At 42.4% G+C, this 19,025-nt stretch overlaps 1 protein-coding gene across 2 annotated transcripts in view; it reads left to right on the plus strand.

The window, feature by feature from the left end:
* The first annotated feature begins 5,956 nt into the window (after window positions 1–5,956).
* PAG1 (phosphoprotein membrane anchor with glycosphingolipid microdomains 1) overlaps window positions 5,957–19,025 on the plus strand; it is a 159,935-nt gene continuing 146,866 nt past the window's right edge. For both annotated transcript variants that reach the window (XM_070382206.1, XM_070382208.1), the window contains exon 1: window positions 5,957–6,438. The gene's annotated coding sequence lies outside the window, so the exon portion shown is untranslated. The remainder of the gene's footprint in view (window positions 6,439–19,025) is intronic.

Genomic DNA, 19,025 nt, shown 5'->3' on the forward strand with positions numbered 1-19,025 from the left:
ATGCAAATTTGGCCTTGGAGTACAAAACAAGCAGGTCAAAGGCTAACAGAGTTTTGGCAAGAGAACTCACTGGTCATGGCAAACACTCTCTTCTGACAACACAAGAGAAGACTCTACACATGGACATCACCAGATGGTCAATACCAAAATCAGATTGATTATATTATTTGCAGCCAAAGATGGAGAAGCTCTATACAGTCAGCAAAAATAAGACCAGGAGCTGACTGTGGCTTAGATCATGAAATTCTTATTGCCAAAATCAGACCTAAATTGAAGAAAGTAGGGAAAATCACTAGACCATTCAGGTATGACCTAAATCAAATCCCTTACGATTATACAGTGGAAGTAACAAATAGATTCAAGGGATTAGATCTGATAGAGTGCCTGAAGAACTATGGACAGATGTTCGTGACATTGTACAGGAGGCAGTGATCAAGACCATCCCCAAGAAAAAGAAATGCAAAAAGGCAAAATGGTTGTCTGAGGAGGTCTTACAAATAGCTGAGAAAAGACAAGAAGAGAAAGGCAAAGGAGAAAAGGAAAGCTATACCCATTTGAATGCAGAGTTCCAAAGAAAGCAAGGAGAGATAAGAAAGCCTTCCTCAGTGATTAATGCAAAGAAATAGAGGGAAACAATAGAATGGGAAAGACTAGAGATCTCTTCAAGAAAATTAGAGATACCGAGGGTACATTTCATGCAAAAATGGGCACAATAAAGGACAGAAAAGGTACGGACCTAACAGAAGCAGAGATATTAAGAAGAGACAGAATACAAGAAGGCAAGAATACACAGAAGAACTATACAAAAAACATCTTCATGACCCAGATAACCATGATGGTGTGCTCACTCACCTAGAGCTAGACATCCTGGAATGCAAAGTCAGGTGGGCCTTAGGAAGCAAAGCTAGTGAAGGTGATGGAATTCCACTTGAGCTACTTCAAATCCTGAAAGATGATGCTGAGAAAGGGCCACACTCAATATGCCATCAAATTTCAAGAACTCAGCAGTGGCCACAGGACTGGAAAAGGTCAATTTTCATTCCAATCCCAAAGAAAGGCAATGCCAAAGAATGTTCAAACTATTGCATAATTGCACGCATCTCACATGCTAGCAAAGTAATGCTCAAAATTCTCCAAGCCAGGCTTCAACAGTACATGAACCGTGAACTTCCACATGTTCAAGCTGGATTTAGAAAAGGCAGAGGAGCCAGAGATCAAATTGCCAACATCTGTTGGATCATAGAAAAAGCAAGAGAGTTCCAGAAAAACATCTATTTCTGCTTTATTGACTATGCCAAAGCCTTTGACTGTGTGGATCACCACAAAACTGTGGAAAATTCTTAAAGAGCTGGGAATACCAGACCACCTGACCTGCAATGGCACCCCACTCCAGTGCTCTTTCCTGGAGAATCCCATGGACAGAGGAGCTTGGTGGGCTGCTGTCCATGGAGTTACAAAAAGTCGGACATGACTGAGCGACTTCACTTTCACTTTTCACTTTCATGCATTGGAGAAGGAAATGGCAACCCAATCCAGTGTTCTTGCCTGGAGAATCCCAGGGACGGGGGAGGTTGGTGGGCTGCCACCTATGGGGTCGCACAGAGTCGGATACGACTGAAGCGACTTAGCAGCAGCAGCAGCAGACCTGCCTCTTAAGAAATCTGTATGCAGGTCAAGAAGCAATAGTTAGAACTCAACACGGAACAAGACTGGTTTCAAATTAGGAAAGGAGTACGTCAAGGCTGTATATTGTCACCCTGCTTATCTGCTTATTTAACTTATATGCAGAGTACATCATGAGAAATGCTGGGCTGGATGAAGCACAAGCTGGGATCAAGATTGCCAGGAAAAATATCAATAACCTCAGATATGCAGATGATACCACCTTTACAGCAGAAAGCGAAGAAGAACTAAAAAGCCTCTTGATGAAAGTGAAAGAGGAGAATGAAAAACTTGGCTTAAAATTCAACATTCAGAAAACTGAGATCATGGCATCTGGTCCCAGCAATCTACTTCATGGCAAGTAGATGGGGAAAAGTGTAAACAGTGGCAGACTTTATTTTGGGGGGCTCCAAAATCACTGCAGATGGTGACTGCAGCCATGAAATTAAGACACTCCTTGGAAGAAAAGCTATGAACAACCTTGACAGCATATTAAAAAGCAGAGACATTACCAACAAAGTTTTGTCCAGTCAAAGCTATGGTTTTTCCAGTAGTCATGTATGGATGTGAGAGTTGGACTATAAAGAAAGCTGAGCGCCGAAGAATTGATGCTTTTGAACTGTAGTGTTGAAGAAGACTCTTGAGAGTCCCTTGGGCTGCAGAGACCCAACCAGTCCATCCTAAAGGAAATCAGTCCTGAATATTCATTGGAAGGACTGATGCTGAAGCTGAAACTCCAATACTTTGGCCACCTGATGCAAAGAACTGACTCATTGGAAAAGACCCTGATGCTGGGAAAGATTGAAGGCCAGAGGAGAAGGGGACAAAAGAGGATAAGATGGTAGGATGGGATCACCAATTTAGGACATGAATTTGAGCAAGCTCCAGGAGTTGGCGAAGGACAGGGAAGCCTAGTGTGCTGCAGTCCACGGGGTCACGATTGGTTGAACATGACTGAGTGACTGAACTGAACTGAACTGAAAGACAAGGGTGGGTCGGACGTAGTTTACAATACAGCATTCTGAAGCAAACTTCTGGATTGGTAGACTGTGTATAAATATCCCACCCTCTGTCCATGGAATTCTCCAGGCAAGAATACTGGAGTTGGTTGCCATTCCCTTCTCCAGGGGAACTTCCTGACCCAGGGATCCAACCCTGGTCTCTCACTTTGCAGGCAGATTCTTTACCATCTGAGCCACCAGGGAAGCCCAAATATCATGCACTTTCTTCCAAAACTTTACTCTACATTGGAAATATAGTCCAGAACAGTTACTACAAGAATTGTTCCTGACACTTCTGGTTCTATATCAAGGAATGATTCTGTAATATCTTTGGTTCTAACTTACTGATGGAAAATCAGTAAAAATTTGGAAATGAAAAACAGTATTCAGGAGGTCATTTAGTGACAGGAGAACAGAGAAGAAGGACCGAGGCCTGAGACTGGCTCTTGCCTGGATTTTGTCTAAATCACTTAGTTTCTTTAGTGAAGTCGCTCAGTTGTGTTGGTCTCTGTGACCCCATGAACTGTAGCCTTCCAGGCTCCTCCATCCATGGGATTTTCCAGAAAAGAGTACTGGAGTGGGTTGCCATTTCCTTGCCCAGGAGATCTTCCCAACCCAGGGTTAGCCCTGGATAAAATGAGGATGGTAATCATGCTTGTCACCAGAAAACATGAGTGTTGCTTTTTGAAGCTCTCAGTGAAGCCTGCACTATGCAACTGTAATGTCCTAAAACTGAGATGATCTTGAGTGAGTGTGTTAGTCACTCACTCATGTCCAACTCTTTCAATCCCATGAACTGTAGGCCACCAGGTTCCTCTGTCTATGGGATTCTCCAGGCAAGAATACTGGAATGGGTTGTCATTTCCTTCTCCAGGGCATCTTCCTGACCCAGGAATCAAACCAGGGTCTCCTGCACTGCAGACAGATTCTTTACCATTTAAGCCACAGGGGAACTCAAAGTCAATTGGGGGTGGCTGGGAGGGATGGAGGCTCAAGGGGTGGGGCGGGGTGATATTCTTTTCAAGTCCATGGACTGTAGCTCGCCAGGCTCCTCTGTCCATGAAATTTTCCAGGTAAGACTACTGGAGTGGGTTGCCATGCCCTTCTCCAGAGGATCTTTCTGAACCAAGAATTGAACCCAGGTCTCTTGCATTGCAGGTGGATTCTTCACCATCTGAGCCACCAGGGAAGCCCTTGAGATGCTGTTAGGACAACATTTTGCATCCCAATCTGTGCAGCTGCCAAACTGGGGTGAAGATGCAGAATGGATTTCTTCTCCCCAAAAATGAAAGATTTGCTAACTCAGAACTTAGGCACAACCTTAATCAGATGTGAATAATAAACAGAAACCTTCTTCCTTGTAAGAGCTTACTCGTTTTTCTTAGAGTTATAGAAGCTGCATCTAACACACAGATCTGTAGTCTCATTCAAGTTCCACTGTGTGAGCAAGGCAATTTTTTTAAATTAGTAAAATGAGCATAAATCTTTTTTTTGTATTCAATTTATAAGACCATTGTGAGATTTCAGTGAGGTAATGTACATGACTCGTCATACATTCAAATGTTCTGGAACACTGAGTTTCACCTGATGGTACCAATCAGGAGGCCAAGTCTGGTCCTTGGTCCAGGAGACCAAGTCTTCTCCAAGTCACTTTTCCAGGACCTAGGTTGAGTCCAAGGTTTCTTTCTTCCCAAGCATCCCTCCCTCTATGTGCACTATGAAACAGGCCATCTAACATTTCTTACTCCATCACTTTGCTCTCTACACCCACACCTCCTCTCCTAATCAACCTTCTTCCCAGGCCAGATTTAAGCCTCCTTTAATGATATGTGTAGGCTCCCCAGGTGGCGCAGTTGATAAAGATCCCATCTGCCAATGCAGGAAACACATGAGATGTGGGTCCGATCCCTGGGTCAGGAAGATCCCCTGGAGTATGAAATGGCAACCCACTCCAGTATTCTTGCCTGGTAAATTCTATGTCCATGGAGTTGCAAATAGTCAGACACACATATACTCACACACACACACACAAATGATATGTGTAAGGAATACAGCATGTGTGTTATGTATGTAATGCGATTTATGTATTTTTCCTAAGTAATGCATAATAATTACAGAAAATTTGGAATAATCATATAAAGCTCCAGTGGGCTTGGAGCTGAACTTGGACTTGGGAGTCAGACTTGGGCTTGGATGTCCTGAGTTCAACACCAGGCTTGGTGCTTCCCACTTCAAAGGTCTATTCCCAACTCCTAATTGCTGGTCTAATAATCTGAAGTGAAGTGAAGTCACTCAGTCTGTCGGACTCTTTGCGACCCCATGGACTGTAGCCTACCGGGCTTCTCAGTCCATGGGATTTTTCAGGCAAGAGTACTGGAGTGGGTTGCCATTTCCTTCTTCAGGGGATCTTCCCGACCCAGGGGTCGAACCCGGGTCTCCCACATTGTAGGCAGATGCTTTACCCTCTATCGGACTCATCAGAGTGCTCCTTAGGAATGAAATTCCAGGGTCCCACCTTTGCCCAGGGCTGAGCCATAACCACTGAAGATAAGGCCTGGAGATATTTTCAGATAGCTACAAAAGTGATTCTCATGCAGAAGGAAAACTCTGCTCTAGATTCTAGACCACACTTGAGTAGTAAAGATGGGGTGGTCCAGACTGACATCAATAGTGCTTGTTAGAAATGTAGAACCTTCCCACAGTGCCCAAACTCACTGAATACGAACCTGCATTTTAAGAAAATCTCCTGAAGATTCTATCACACATTAAAAGTTTAAGAAGCTCTAATGTACCTTGATCTCAACTGGGAAGCTTTACAGCCTAATGATAGCTGGGCCCCATCCAGAGATTCTCATGTACGTTCTATTCTGGATTCTGGGGTGCGGTCAGGGCAAAAGGGCTCCTATTCGCTCAGTAAGTTATTTTAATGTACAGCCAAGGTACATTGTCCCCTCAATCCCAGCTCTTTAAGGTTAAACCATAACATGAGTTAAACTGACTTTTGTAGGTTTGCCCAGAGCCCTAAAGGATCACTTAGAGTAAAGAGTAGTTTTAAAGGGACAATGGACTCTGGAGCAAACAAGTTCAAACACAACAGCTTTAGGTTCACAGAACCCCAGGCTGCAGACTTCCTGTACCTTCCCGCGGCGTAGCTGGGCATCTAGCTCCCACCCGGCCCCGCCCGGCTCAACCCCTCCCCGCCCCTTCTCGTCCCTCCCACCCCTCCCCGTCCCGCCCCCCCGTGACGTGCCGCAGCCAGCCGGGCTCATGCGCAGTGGCACCCCGCGCCCCGCACGGCTGCACCGCCTCGGAGCTTGTCATTCTCCGCGGCGCGGCTGCGAGTGCAAACTGAGGTGCCTGCTCGCCGGCTCGCTTCCCGCCGCGCCCGCGATGTGACAGACCGCTTGGGAGCGGGCTGGCGGCTCTCCCGGCAGCAGCGACTCGGCTTTTCCCCGGCCGCCTTTCTTGTAGAGCCGCGATTCCCTCGGAGCCAGAGACACGCACCAGGGGCTCGGAGCGCTGCACCCCAGGGCGGGCGGCTGCGGCAGCGCTCGGGACCACGCGGACCCGTGTAGTTTTCGTTGTCGCCGCTGCCGCCAGGCGGTGCGCCCCAGCGAGTGCCGGGCTCCGGGCACCGCGGAGCCGAGGCGGCTGGTGCAGAACGGCAGTGCCTCGCCCCGCACCCGCCGCAGCCGCCGGGGCAGTGCGGGGCCAGCTGGGCTCTGCGCAGCCGGAGCGGGGTCCCCCTTGAAGGCTCCCTGTCGCCTGCATCCCAGTAAGTTGACTGTAGTTTCTAAAGTTGGAGGGTGGCGCCGCGGGAAGGGGAGGTTTGTTTTTATTATCTTCACGTCGTGGGAAGCACCTTTTGTTAGCGGGGCTCCAGCTTGAGGAGTTGAGAAAGCAAAGCCGCGGACAGGGTACGCGGGGAGAGGCAGCCGTCCCTGGCGGGCTGGCTCCAGTCTCTGCTGAACGTGCCAGTTGGAAATGTGCTGTGAGAGGACAGGTGCTCCGAGGGCATTTCGCCTGCTGCTGATTGCTTGTTCCGAGCTCCTTGACTCTGTGTGTGTGTGTGTGTGTGTGTGTGCGCGCGCCCGCACAGGAGGTAGGGGGTTCTTGTCACCTCCGTCCCAGGTCCTCAGGGGAGTGACTCCAGTAATATTCCTGGATGCCCTAGGTCTTCAGGGATGGAGGCTAAATCATTCCTTCTCTGGCCTCCAGGCTTCCCGCGCATCCCACTTTCCCTCTAGGCAGAAGTTCCCAGTTTTCCCTAATTAGAGCCCAATCCTTTAGGGGAAAACAACTTAATATGTCAACCTACAGTTTTGTGCTATAAGGCAAATAAAATGAGAAATCCGCTCAGTGTTACGTGATTCCATTTATGTGAAGAATGTGAGCAAATCTCAAAGCAGTCGTGTTCAGATGATGACACTTGGGTTTCACCCTGACTGCCCTACACCTCTTATGTAAGCCTCCTGGCCGGATAAGTGTGTCTCTCTGCAGTGGCTGCAGCTGTGATTCTCCGTTCCATTTGTTTAAGGTCCAGCTTGAACGTATTTAATGAAAATGCTGACATGATATAGCGCCCTGCAGTCTGAAACAGAGTGCACTCTTCAGATTGGAGTGTCTTCTCCTAATAGGGTGCATGCAAGGAAAAACCCAGTATATTTTTCAAGGCAGCTCCAGGAATTAGACACATAAATCATGTTTTAAAATAGCATGCATTGTACAGGGAGCTTGCAGAGGACCCCTTTGAACACATCCCCTTTGTTTTAGAAAAAGTGGAGATTGTTCATGCCAGACAATTGTTGAGTCTGAAAGTTAAGTGTACTGTTAGGCTTAATTATCTTAATAAACAAAGAGCATGATTTATAGGTAGATGCCCTGTCCTACTTTGAAGGATAGAATTCCAGAATTCTTTAACCTTTCTCTCTCATCTGTTCCCCCAGAGATTCCTCTTAAGCAGAGAAATAGATTATCATCATTGATGTTTAATATTTGAGTTAATTAAATTTGTAAAAGGATAGTTTGAAATACCATACAGTACTGCTATGACTGTGAAGACATGAATATTAGAGATAAGGAGAATATTCAGATTTTTTTGGTATGGAAGTCATTAGTCTAATAAAACAGATAACATTCAGACTGCCCTAATATATCTTCTTTTGATTTGGACTTATATTGCAAAACTCAGGATTGTGGTTTAATGTGAGATTTATTTAGGTGCTCCTTAGAAAAAGAAGCACATTTATTTATAGTATTCTGGCACATGGAACAAGATGAACTAGTTACAGGCATCTCATTTAAAAGGCATCTCATTTAAAATCATAGTATTTTAAGGAATTCTAAGAAAACACACAAAATGTTATTTCAGAAGTTGATAAGTTATTCAACACATTGTAGTTGGTGGTGAGAGCATCCATTGCTTATCTCAAGATATATATCCAAGTATAGCAGCTCAAACAGGTTGACCCCCATATACTCTGTCACATCAAGGTTAGGAGGATAGACTAGGGAGACTTGCTGCTAACTCAGGTACCATCTGTTTGAGCCTGGGCATGTTACCTGAACTCTGTGCCTGAGTATGTTTGTCTGTATGTTTGTCTGTAAGATGGGGATTACAGTACCTGCCTCCCTGGATTGTGATGATGATTAAATGAGTTCATAGATGTAAAGCTGTTAAACCAGTGTCCGACTTATTAAACTGGGTAAAATTATCATTGTTACAAAAGGAAGTGCTTCTGTGGATACTCTTGACATTGAATGATTGAATGACTGCAGACAGAGGTTAACAGAAGCTGTTCGCATGTATCATAGGATACAGGGTATAAGCATTTGTTGAACCCCTCCTGGTAATGTAGACACCAGCTGGTATTTGACCAGTCGTCTCTTTCGATTCCTTTTCAAGGTGGTGGCTTCATCTCCACTTTGGAGAAGAGGAAACTAGAACTCAGCAAGATCAAATCATAGAAATCTCATTTGGGCTTTTAACCCATGTATGTCTCTTTCAAACCCTGCTGCCTCAACTTCCAGAGTGCTTTTTTCTTCTCTTCTCCTGGAATCCTCATAATAACATAATAAAATAGGTGCCTTCTTATCTTTCACTTACAGATGAGGAAATTTACATTTAGCTGTAAAGTATTCAGAGTGCTTAACTCACAGCATAGTTCTCCATGACTGGGAGCTGTTATTATTCTCATAATTATTGTTAAAAGGCTTGTCTACCTTAGCACACGATAGAGATACCAGCAGGTGAAATGGGTTTTATCCTTTGGTTTGAAGTGGATTCCATTGCTTTTTCCTTTCCTGCTCATATATTCAGAGAATTGAGAAAAAGAGAGTGGTGTGTTACGGTTCCTGGGTTCCTGCTGGAGGCCGCCCCTCCCAGGTTTGTTTGCTGCCTGCAGATGAAGCTGCGGGATCCGCACAGCCTAGTGAACCACCACAAGCAGGCCATTCATCTGCAATCGGCGTCATCTGTGAGCATGAGTTCAGTCCTAGCTGGAGAGTACCCCTGGGGCAGAGAGAGAGAGAATGTACACTTTGCTGCATATCGTACTGTTTGTTCAGAATGGCAATAATTTATATTTCATGTTAAATAAGCATTCTTCCTCTGGGCCTTAGTACAGTGTGGTCGGAAGCAGTTTCAGGGGTCATGTATGAGCTGTCCAGTCGGCCTTCCATATCCGTAGGTTCCACATCTGTAGATTCAACTGACCATGGGTTGAAAATATATTTTTAAAATTCCAGAAACTTCCAAGAGGCAAAACTTGAACTTACTTTGCTCCAGCAGCTATTTATATAGCATTTACATATTTATGTTAACGTGGCATTTACATTGTATTAGATGTTATAAGAGATCTAGAGTTGAAGTGTGTGAGGGAATGTACTTTAAGGTTATGTGCAGATATAAAGCTATTTTATATAAAGAACTTGAGCATCCACTGATTTTGGTATCCTCGGGGGTTCTAGAACCAATTGCCCATGGACTGGTGGACTGCATTTCGTTAAAACTCTGGTCCACAGCCTGTTGAGCATCTTACTTGACTTCTAAAAGTTGAGAATAATTGAAAAGTTACTTTTTTTCCTGTGGCTTCCTTAGAGTATCATCCAGATCTACATAGTATTCTGGCCCTTGGTAAATATTAACTCATTTTGTAGATATTAAAATGTAATTGCTGTCAAGGGCACATAGGCCACAGGCAGCTTACAGACTGATTTAATATTTAATTAAACCTGGTATCCTGCCACTGAAAGGTGCTTCAAGACAGATATTCTACCTTGGCTTTTTTAAATAAAAAATTCTCTGTACAGCATGGTGATTAAGGTTAATAATACTGTATTGCCTATTTGAAAGTTGCTAAGAGAGTAGATTTTAAAAGTTTCATATGAGATTATTTTTAACTGTGTATGGTGATGGATGTTAACTAGACTCATCTCGACCATTTTGCAGTATATACAAATGTTGATTCATTATGTCGTACACCTGAAATTAATATGATTTTGCATGTTAATTATATCTCAATTAAAAATTTTAAAAGTCCATGGGTGTAAGGTTCCAGGAGGGTGTCAGAAAGGGTCCTTGCCATCAGCTGAGTCTTTCCACATCTCTCTGAAATATCTTCTACTTCAGTTTTAGCCCTCCTGCCAGAGCACCAATATTCCTTTTACTCTGTCAAGTGCTTTTACATTTCAAATGTTCCTCTGCTCTGGGTGATTCGATAATACAAGTCTTCCTCAGTCACTTCTGTGACTCCAGTTGGGGCCAGAAGTTACTTTCAACTAATTCTTTAGAATTTGCATGATGTTATTTCTTGTCCCTGTTAACTGTTTGTTGGCTTGTCTGTGACCATCTCTGTTTCCAGACAACTTTCTTCCAACATCCAGCTGTCAGAAGATATAAGTACCAGAAAAGCAGGCTACTTATGGTATGAATAAAATGAATGAAGACCATTTACTCTTCCCAGTCATCTCTCCTGTTTTGAATTATCTTCCTGTAGGCTTGGGGAGTTGGGGGCTGATTGTATTTCTAAAGCTGTGGCCTCAGACATCTGGGAGAAACACGTGGAAGGTGATACCAGTTCTCCAAATAAACAGTGCGTGTGCAACACGGTAGAGACAGCCCCTCAAGGCTGGGACGCTGCTGAATTTGAGGGTGGGGGTGATTGTAGGGACAGATAGCTCCATGATTTGTCTGCCACATCCTTACTGGATGGAACGAATAGCTAACACAGAACCCTTATGTGTGCTGGCTGCCATGCCAGGAAATACATACACGATTTACTTGAATCCCCACAGTGACCTTATGTGGTTACTTTGTTATCATTTTTTGCACAAGCAGAAAGATCAGAGCACTTGTTCAAGAGCACATTAGTGAGTTTCGGACCCAGGAGTGGAGCCCGGGAGTCTATGGGGCCTAGTGTTCTGCTGCGTAATTTGGGGCCTTCATATTGTCCAGCTTTGTTGCATAGATGTCTTGTATTGTGCTTCTTGAAATAATCCTATTCAGTCTCACTCCATCCCCACAGGGACCCTGAGATAGAACTGAAGGGATGGTTGAAGGTCTGTGCCCACGGTCTTCTAGATCTTTGTGGAGGAAGAGTTTAAAGCTTAGTTCATTCAATGATCTCAGAAAAGAAACCCACGTGTTAGCATTGTGAAATACGAAGCATATGGCCATCCACTGATAACGGAACGCAGTGAAGAAGCTTGCAAACTTTATCTCTGTTTGATGTCACGTAGTTGCGTCATTCAGAGAAGGCAATGGCAACCCACTCCAGTACTCTTGCCTGGAAAATCCCATGGGCGGAGGAGCCTGGTGGGCTGCAGTCCATGGGGTCGCTAAGAGTCGGACACAACTGAAGTGACTTAGCAGCAGCAGCAGCAGTTTCGTCATTCTCATCCAAGAAAGAACAACCTGAGATTTTCTCAGGGGATTTCTAAAAAAGTAAATCAAAATTGATTTAATCAGCAGTGAACATTACTGTAGTGATGTCATGTGTCACAGTGAGGTTTTTAAGTAAATGAACATGTGTGTCTCACAATTAAGGTGTAAGCATGTTGTCTCAGAAAATGAACATTGTGTCACATCTTCTGTATCTGCATCCTAGTCTCTCTAACTGCACTCGAAGTGCAGAGGGAAAGGGCAGAATTTAAAACCAATGTCCAATATTTTCAAAACCCTTTACCATGAATGGCACCTCCTCTATTTTCTCACGATTTCACACTGGAGCTAATATTTGTTGCAGAGTCTCTGTAATTTGCAGCAACACTTTTGTAAGGAGCATTTTTTTTTTCCCAAATAAAACAATTTTTAAAATCCATTAAAAAATTAAAAATCCATTAAAAAATTCTTCATATCCCTTGGGTTTTGAGTTATTATATTTGATGTTGTCATTGTTATAATATTTGGTATGTTAATGTCTAACCTACTCCCCCTTCTTGGTTTTATAGGACTGTATAATTTTCAAGTCTGTGAGTGATTAAAAACTTAAGAAAAATTCAATTTCCTAAGTGTGGGTTTTATGGTAGAGGACAGGGAAAGTTGGCCTGATTGGGGTGCATGCGTGCTAAACTACAGAGCACTTGAAACCATATGAACCTCATGGAGTAGGCAAGTTTTTTTTTTTAAGTGTTTTATTTGACCAACAGTAGATTTGTGCTTTGTTTTAATTTCATAGGACCCAGTCCCTGCATCTTTTGTTCTAGTGTTCATTTGTAAGAGAACATTTACAAATCAACTTCAGTTGATTTTCTAAAAGGACCAAAAGCTGTGACTAGTCAACACTGCTACATGTGTTATTTCAGTCTGCAGGGAGCTCCAGGGTTGCATATGGAAGCTCTCCTGTGAATTTGTTCCCTAAGAAATAAAGGGCATTCAGATGCGTCGTTGAGGTTCAGGTCCTGAGGTATTTGTGACTCAGTCACTGCTGTTAATGTTTCTTCCACTCACTCTGGCCTTTCACCCTGACCCGTACTCATTTCTCCATCACCCCCGTGTGGTTGAACTTACTGAAGCTTTTGGGAGACTTTAATATTGAAGTAGTGCATGTTATAGATCACAGACAATAAAACCACACAAGACAATTAAAAAAAAACCAAACTGTAAAAGAGCCAGTCTGTAACATGGCCACACAGGGGAACACCACGACTTCTGTATTCAACACTTGGAAATTGCAGCCAGAGTGGCCTTATGATATTTTCTGTGACCTCTTCTAAAAAGAGCTGTGAGTCTCTCATTCACACATAATCAGCCACTAGCAGCTTGGCAGTGTTTGAGTCAAACTTAATTGGACTGGTTTTTACTCATTTATGCATTCACCAGATACATATCGATATACAAGGCATAGTGTTAGATAATGAAACGTCAGACGTAAGAGGATTCCTTTCACATCTCTCAAAACTCTCAGTCTTGGGAGGGGAAATGATGCTTAACTCCAGTTTTAACCAGTGCATAAAAGATGCTGGGCTCTATTAGGGGTACCTAAGTCCACAGAGGTGACTTACCCCTAGGGAATAGGGCAGGGTCTGAGCCTGAAAGAGTGAGTTGGAAGGGACAAGGCAGCTGAGGATAGGAGTGGGACAGCAAAACTCTTTGAGCAGAGAGACCAGGGAGAACGGTGCAGTGAAGGTGCCGAAGAGCGTGGTGTGTCTATGAGACAGCTGGTTTTTCCCTGCGGCAGGTGCCCGTGAGGGGCAGTAGGTAGGTCCAGAAATGGAGAGTGGAGCCTTGGAGCCACTTTGGAAAGGGTCTTGTAGGGTGTATTTGGTCCAGATGAATTTGAGCATTTCAGGCCGTTCTTTTACAAGGATCAGTCTGGTGTGTTGTAGAGAATGGATGGGATGTAAGGATGGCTGTGTGGAAAAGAGCAGTTGTGTGCAAAAGCTGTTGAATCCTAGTATGGACTTAAGGTCTGAACTTAGACTGATGGGGAGATGGGGGAGGGACAGAGAAGGAGAAGAGAAGCAGGAAGGGGTGGTGACGTTAGGGATGACTCCCAGAGCTCTGGCTTGGGTGATTGAAAGGACAGAGTTCTTGATAGTGAATACAAAGGATGATGTGGTTTGTAGGGGGAGATAATGCATTCAGGTGTGTATTTGTATAATGATGCAGGGGACCAGGGCAATATCCGGTGCAACATCCAGGGCTTGGGATTCTATTGACAGTTGCACAGGCCTGTGGTACTAGAATTTAAGACAGAGGCTGAGCTGGAGATACAGGTTTTCAAATCTTCTGGGCATTTGGAGTTGTTGTGGAGGTTGTAATCTGACTGAGAAGGTTCATTGTAGTCATAGTTCAGTTGCTCAGTAGTATCTGACTCTTTGCAACCCCATGGACTGCAGCACGCCAAGCTTCCCTGTCCTTCAGTATCTCCCAGAGCTTGCTCAAACTCATGTCGTTGAGTCAGTGATGCCATCCAACCATCCCATCCTCCATCATTCCCTTCTCCTCCTGCCTTCAATCTGTCCCAGCATCAGGGTCTTTTCTAATGAGTCAGCTCTTCACATCAGGTGGCCAAAGTATTGGAGCTTCAGCTTCAGCATCAGTCCTTCCAATGCATATTTAGGATTGATTTCCTTTAGGATTGACTGGCTTGATCTCCTTGCAGTCCAAGGGACTCTCAAGAGTCTTCTCCAACACCACAGTTCAAAAGCATCAATTCTTCGGAGTTCAGCCTTTATGGTCCAGCTCTCACATCCATACATGACTACTTTAAAAACCATAGCCTTAAGTAGACAGACCTTTGTTGGCAAAGTAATGTCTCTGCTTTTTAATATGCTGTCTAGGTTTGGCATAGCTTTTCCAAGGAGCCTGAAGGCCAAGGTGGCAGGCAGAGGGAAAGGAGATGGGGGAATAGTAAGATTAAGTGAGGGAAGTTATAGACAAGTGCTTGGACACAAAGTGGTAGAAGCCAGAGGCAAAGCGGAATGAGGTGCTTGATGGAATGGGAGCCAGGTGACAAAAGGAGTAAAATACAAAGAAAAGGCAGAGAGCAGAGGAACAGTCTGACTGTTAACGCACTTGTAACTACACACAGGACAGTGACTGTGTCTCATAGAGCTCTCAAGGCTTGTGAAGAAGTATTAAGAACCTACTGTGTGGAAAAGGGACGGGGAGTGGGGTGAAGGAAAGAATTAAGAAATAAAATCATGAATAAAGCATGATCCTCGATCTCAAGCTGCTTATAGCATAGAACTGTCATTTCTTGTTTTCCCTTTCCATTCATTTTTCTCCTTCGTTGACAGCAGGACATGGGCACTTGGGAAAGTGGGAAGAATGAAAGAATTACTCTCTTGGCACATAAAATTCTTGGTTCTCATAACAGGCATGTCTCTTTGTGCCCATGAATGAGCACGCCAAAAGGGACAGTGATGATGACCCATCATTTGGTAGTTTACAAAAATAAGCTTTTCTCATGGCCACAGCATCTTTGGAGGGTTGGACCTTTGAACCAATCTTGTTAGAGTTATTAATGAGCCTTTTGGCTCACTGGATTATTTGAGATATATTAGGTACAGTTTCCTGTAATTTTCACTTGCCTTATAAGAAACAGGCAACATTAAGTCATAGACAAGCTGGAGTATTGGGGGGATGATGAAAATAATTACCATGTGTTTTAGTTAGTATCATGCATATCAGTCCTTGTTCCTTTCATTTTGACCTAAAGGTGGAATTATTCCCATTGCAGAGATGAGGGAACTGAGGTGCCTCTGTGGAGATAACATAGCTAGTAAATGGTAGAGCTCCTAGGACCCCAAATAAGGCATTCTGGCTTCAAATTCTGGCTTCTTGCCACTCCCTTATGTTGCCTGTGTCTTCCTGACTAGCTACTAAAGAAAAATTAGGGGGTAGCTACTTTGAAAAAATTTTAAGAGTTTTTTTTTTTTTATTAGTCTGCTCAAAGTACCAATAGTGGAAGCTATATTGACTGCAGTCTTTATATTTGATGAACCACAGATTCTTTATGCAAATGTATGCAATCAAGTCCAACTAGGGGAAAGCTTTTTTTAGAGACAAACATCTTTTTCTTTCATTATCTTAAAAAGCTTAAAAAACATCTAAGTTTAAAAAGAAAAGCATTCAACATTTTAAACTGTAAAATTGTTGTGGTTAAACTTGCTGCCTGGTATAATGGAAATTTGTTTTTCAGTTGTTACAATGGCCTTTGTAGGTGAGAAGTGTGTGTGTGTGTATGTGTGATATAATTCAGTCAAATTAAGTTTAAACTATTGGTTTTCCTTTTATAATATCATTCCTGAATTCTCCAAATACATTAAGTGGTGTAGCTTGCTTTATCTTGCCAAAGCAGCTATCATGTTCCCCTTTTAATGCCAAAGCATTAAAGCATTTGTCTTTTTCTTAAGCAGTGTAAAATTATGCAGGATAAATCAAAAGGGCTTATTTTAGTTTTACAACTTGTATTTTAGCTTCAGATATTCTGAAATTTACCTAATTTTGCTACTGTTAAGGCAGATATTAACTGTTAATATATAGAAATGTTTAGAATCATGAAATGTTCATGGAATCTTACAGCTGTTTGTAAAGTTTATGATGCTACCTTTATTTCATAAAAATTATCTGGGGGCCTTTCTAAATAGCAGTTTTCAGATAAAAGCAATTTCTAGCAAGTAGCAAGATGCTGGTACCAGTGCTTATCTTTAAATCTCAATTTCAAGCTTCATGGTGCCAATTTTACATTTTAGCTTTGGAAAAAAATTGAATCCAAAAGGGCTTATGCATTTGTGGCATTTGGTGGGTTCATCTTTTATTATTAGTGCTGATTTCCTAAAATCGCCATACACTTATAAATTTTTTTAAAGTTTTATAAAAATGTTAGGCAACCGTGTTAGTTCTAGTAATTATCATTACACATGGTGTGTTATGGTAGCCTTAGTCCGTTGCAGTTGAGAAATTACAATATAGGCATATGAGAATTTAAATAATATCAAATAATATTGTGTTTTATGTGTGATTTTAGTGCATTTTATAATAATATGTGAGGAAATTCAGACGAGGTAAAATGAAACTTAGTTTAGCCATTCCATGCCTCACGTATCCCAGTTTCATCCAAATGCAAATATGATAATCCAGGGCACAGAGGTAGTATCCTGTAGAGGTGATTTGACAATACTGTGTTTATTATTCACCACCAAGATGAGTAATTAAGCTGCATTCCCACTAATCTTTCCAGAAGTATGTATTTTAATATTATGTACTAGGAGTTTTCATTTTCTAAAGAGAGTAATTGAATTTTCCTTACCTCATTTTTCTTCCTGTTGAATTTTATTCTGACATTTTTTTTATGTTAGTATCTACTTGACATGATAGAACATGTCTAAATTAGTAATCTAATTTGAATACCATAGTTATGTATACAGTCACAGCTTGTTTGAATAGAGGGCTTTTTGCATATTGTGTATGCTCTTTCTCTTAGCAGATTGAGGAATTATATGCTTAATGTTTCAGAATCCTAAACCTACTTATGTTTGCCAATAGACGTGCAGAGATATAAATATTTTTACAAACGTAGTCTTAAAAGATATGCTTCCTTTTCAGATATTAGGAATTGACAGTTAAACACTCTGCTATAACCTTTTCTCATATGCGATAGATTGATAAATCCAGAAGTGGCTGAAACCAATGATGTCATGTGTAGGGCCTAAATTGTTAGTGTTGAGGTTAGGGGTGTATTTCTCTGTTTTCCTAAATAAAAAATAATGATGCTTTGCAGTAAAGTATTATGAATCTTGATAACGAAACACAGTCAAGTAATATAAGACAATTTTTTCTTTGCTGTACTATATTATAGTCATTTTGCCCAAAATATACATCTTAAGCTTCTAACATCAGCGTGAAATTCCCAGTATCTCCAAAGTAAGAGTTGAAACTGTAATGTTCAGGGACTCATTTAAAGCATACAATATGGATAACAGCTTTTCAGATTTGATGCCAGGGTGTATGGAAGAGGATTGCTAAACACTGTGGTGGCTGAGAAAAAACAAAATGCCAAAGGATCAGACTTGCACTTAATGGTTTTTGCCACCACAGTTCTTAACCTTTCCAACTGGTTGAGTGGTTTACTAATAGCAGCTGGTCAGGACCTGCATTATTGTAGATCTTTTCTTTTAATAAATATTCAATAGCATATTCAGAATTGTTCCCCTAGCTACAGTTCATAATAAACAGCCCAGTGCTGGCAAAGAGCACGCTGCTTTTATACTGTTTTACAGCCATAGGCCATTTGACATTTGGACCCTTCTCATACGGATTTTTCCAGCTCCACATATCCTGAAAACTGTCAGCCTTGGATCAGAACAAGCCTTTTGCATCTTTGCAGTTACAAGGAAATTAAAAAGAACTTCTTTTCTTCTCCCCATAAAATGCCAAGGCCCGTGGTCAAAGAATTATCATTTGCTAGTCATATGCGTTTTCTTTTTGATGTTCTCACTAGCTTTAGGAAGTAATAACATGAAAAGCACTGCTGAAATATGAACACAACAGTTTGATTTGATCTTCATTATACTCTTCCTGTTTAAAGCTGTGGTTCTCAAGGAAGGGTGACTTTGCCACCCAGAGGACATTTTGGGTGTCACAGCTGTTGAGCGAGGGTGGGGGTTGGCGGGGCGGGGAGGGGAATGCCAGGGCTACTGCTGGCATCTAATAAACAAGTAGAAGCCAGGGATGCTATTATACATCCCACAGTGCACCAAACAGCCCTGCTCCACAGGGAAGAATTATCGGGGCCAATATGTCAACAGTGCTGTGGGTGGCAAACCCTGGTCTAGAAAGTAGGGAGTGTCTTTCTAATTTGCTTTATATTGTTCATGCAAATGGAAGTGTGTTCGGTGGTTCTGATGAAGAGATCCTTCCATTTAATAAACTCATACATTGAACACCTGCTTGGTCCTGAAAATGTGGGGAAGACCATGACATCGTCCTCAGGAGTTTCCGCCGTCTTTGCAGGATGAGTGGTAAACAAAATACTATTGTTTGATGTGATGTATGCTGTAATTAGAGAGGCACATGTGGCATGTTAAATTCGAAATAATTTCAATTTCATTTGCTAAATGTGGGGGAGTATCTAGAAGAACTCATCTCCTCTGTCTGGATGTAAAATTAGTCATTTGGGAGCAAAATTTCTCCTTTTCCCTTAATGATCGGAATGGATCTCATTTACTGCATCCTTCTTCCCCTGTTTGAACTGGTGTTAATTTGAAACATCAGGACAAAAGAAGAGGTGTTGACATAAACAGTGTTACTCCCAACATTTAGGATTAGTTTTCCCACATCTTCATTGAGGTATAATTTACATGACATAAAACTCTCCCATGTTAAGTGTACAATTCATGGATCTGTAGAAAGCT

Source organism: Bos mutus, chromosome 14 (genome assembly GCF_027580195.1).
Source record: "Bos mutus isolate GX-2022 chromosome 14, NWIPB_WYAK_1.1, whole genome shotgun sequence".
In the NCBI taxonomy this organism is placed as follows: Eukaryota; Metazoa; Chordata; class Mammalia; order Artiodactyla; family Bovidae; genus Bos; species Bos mutus.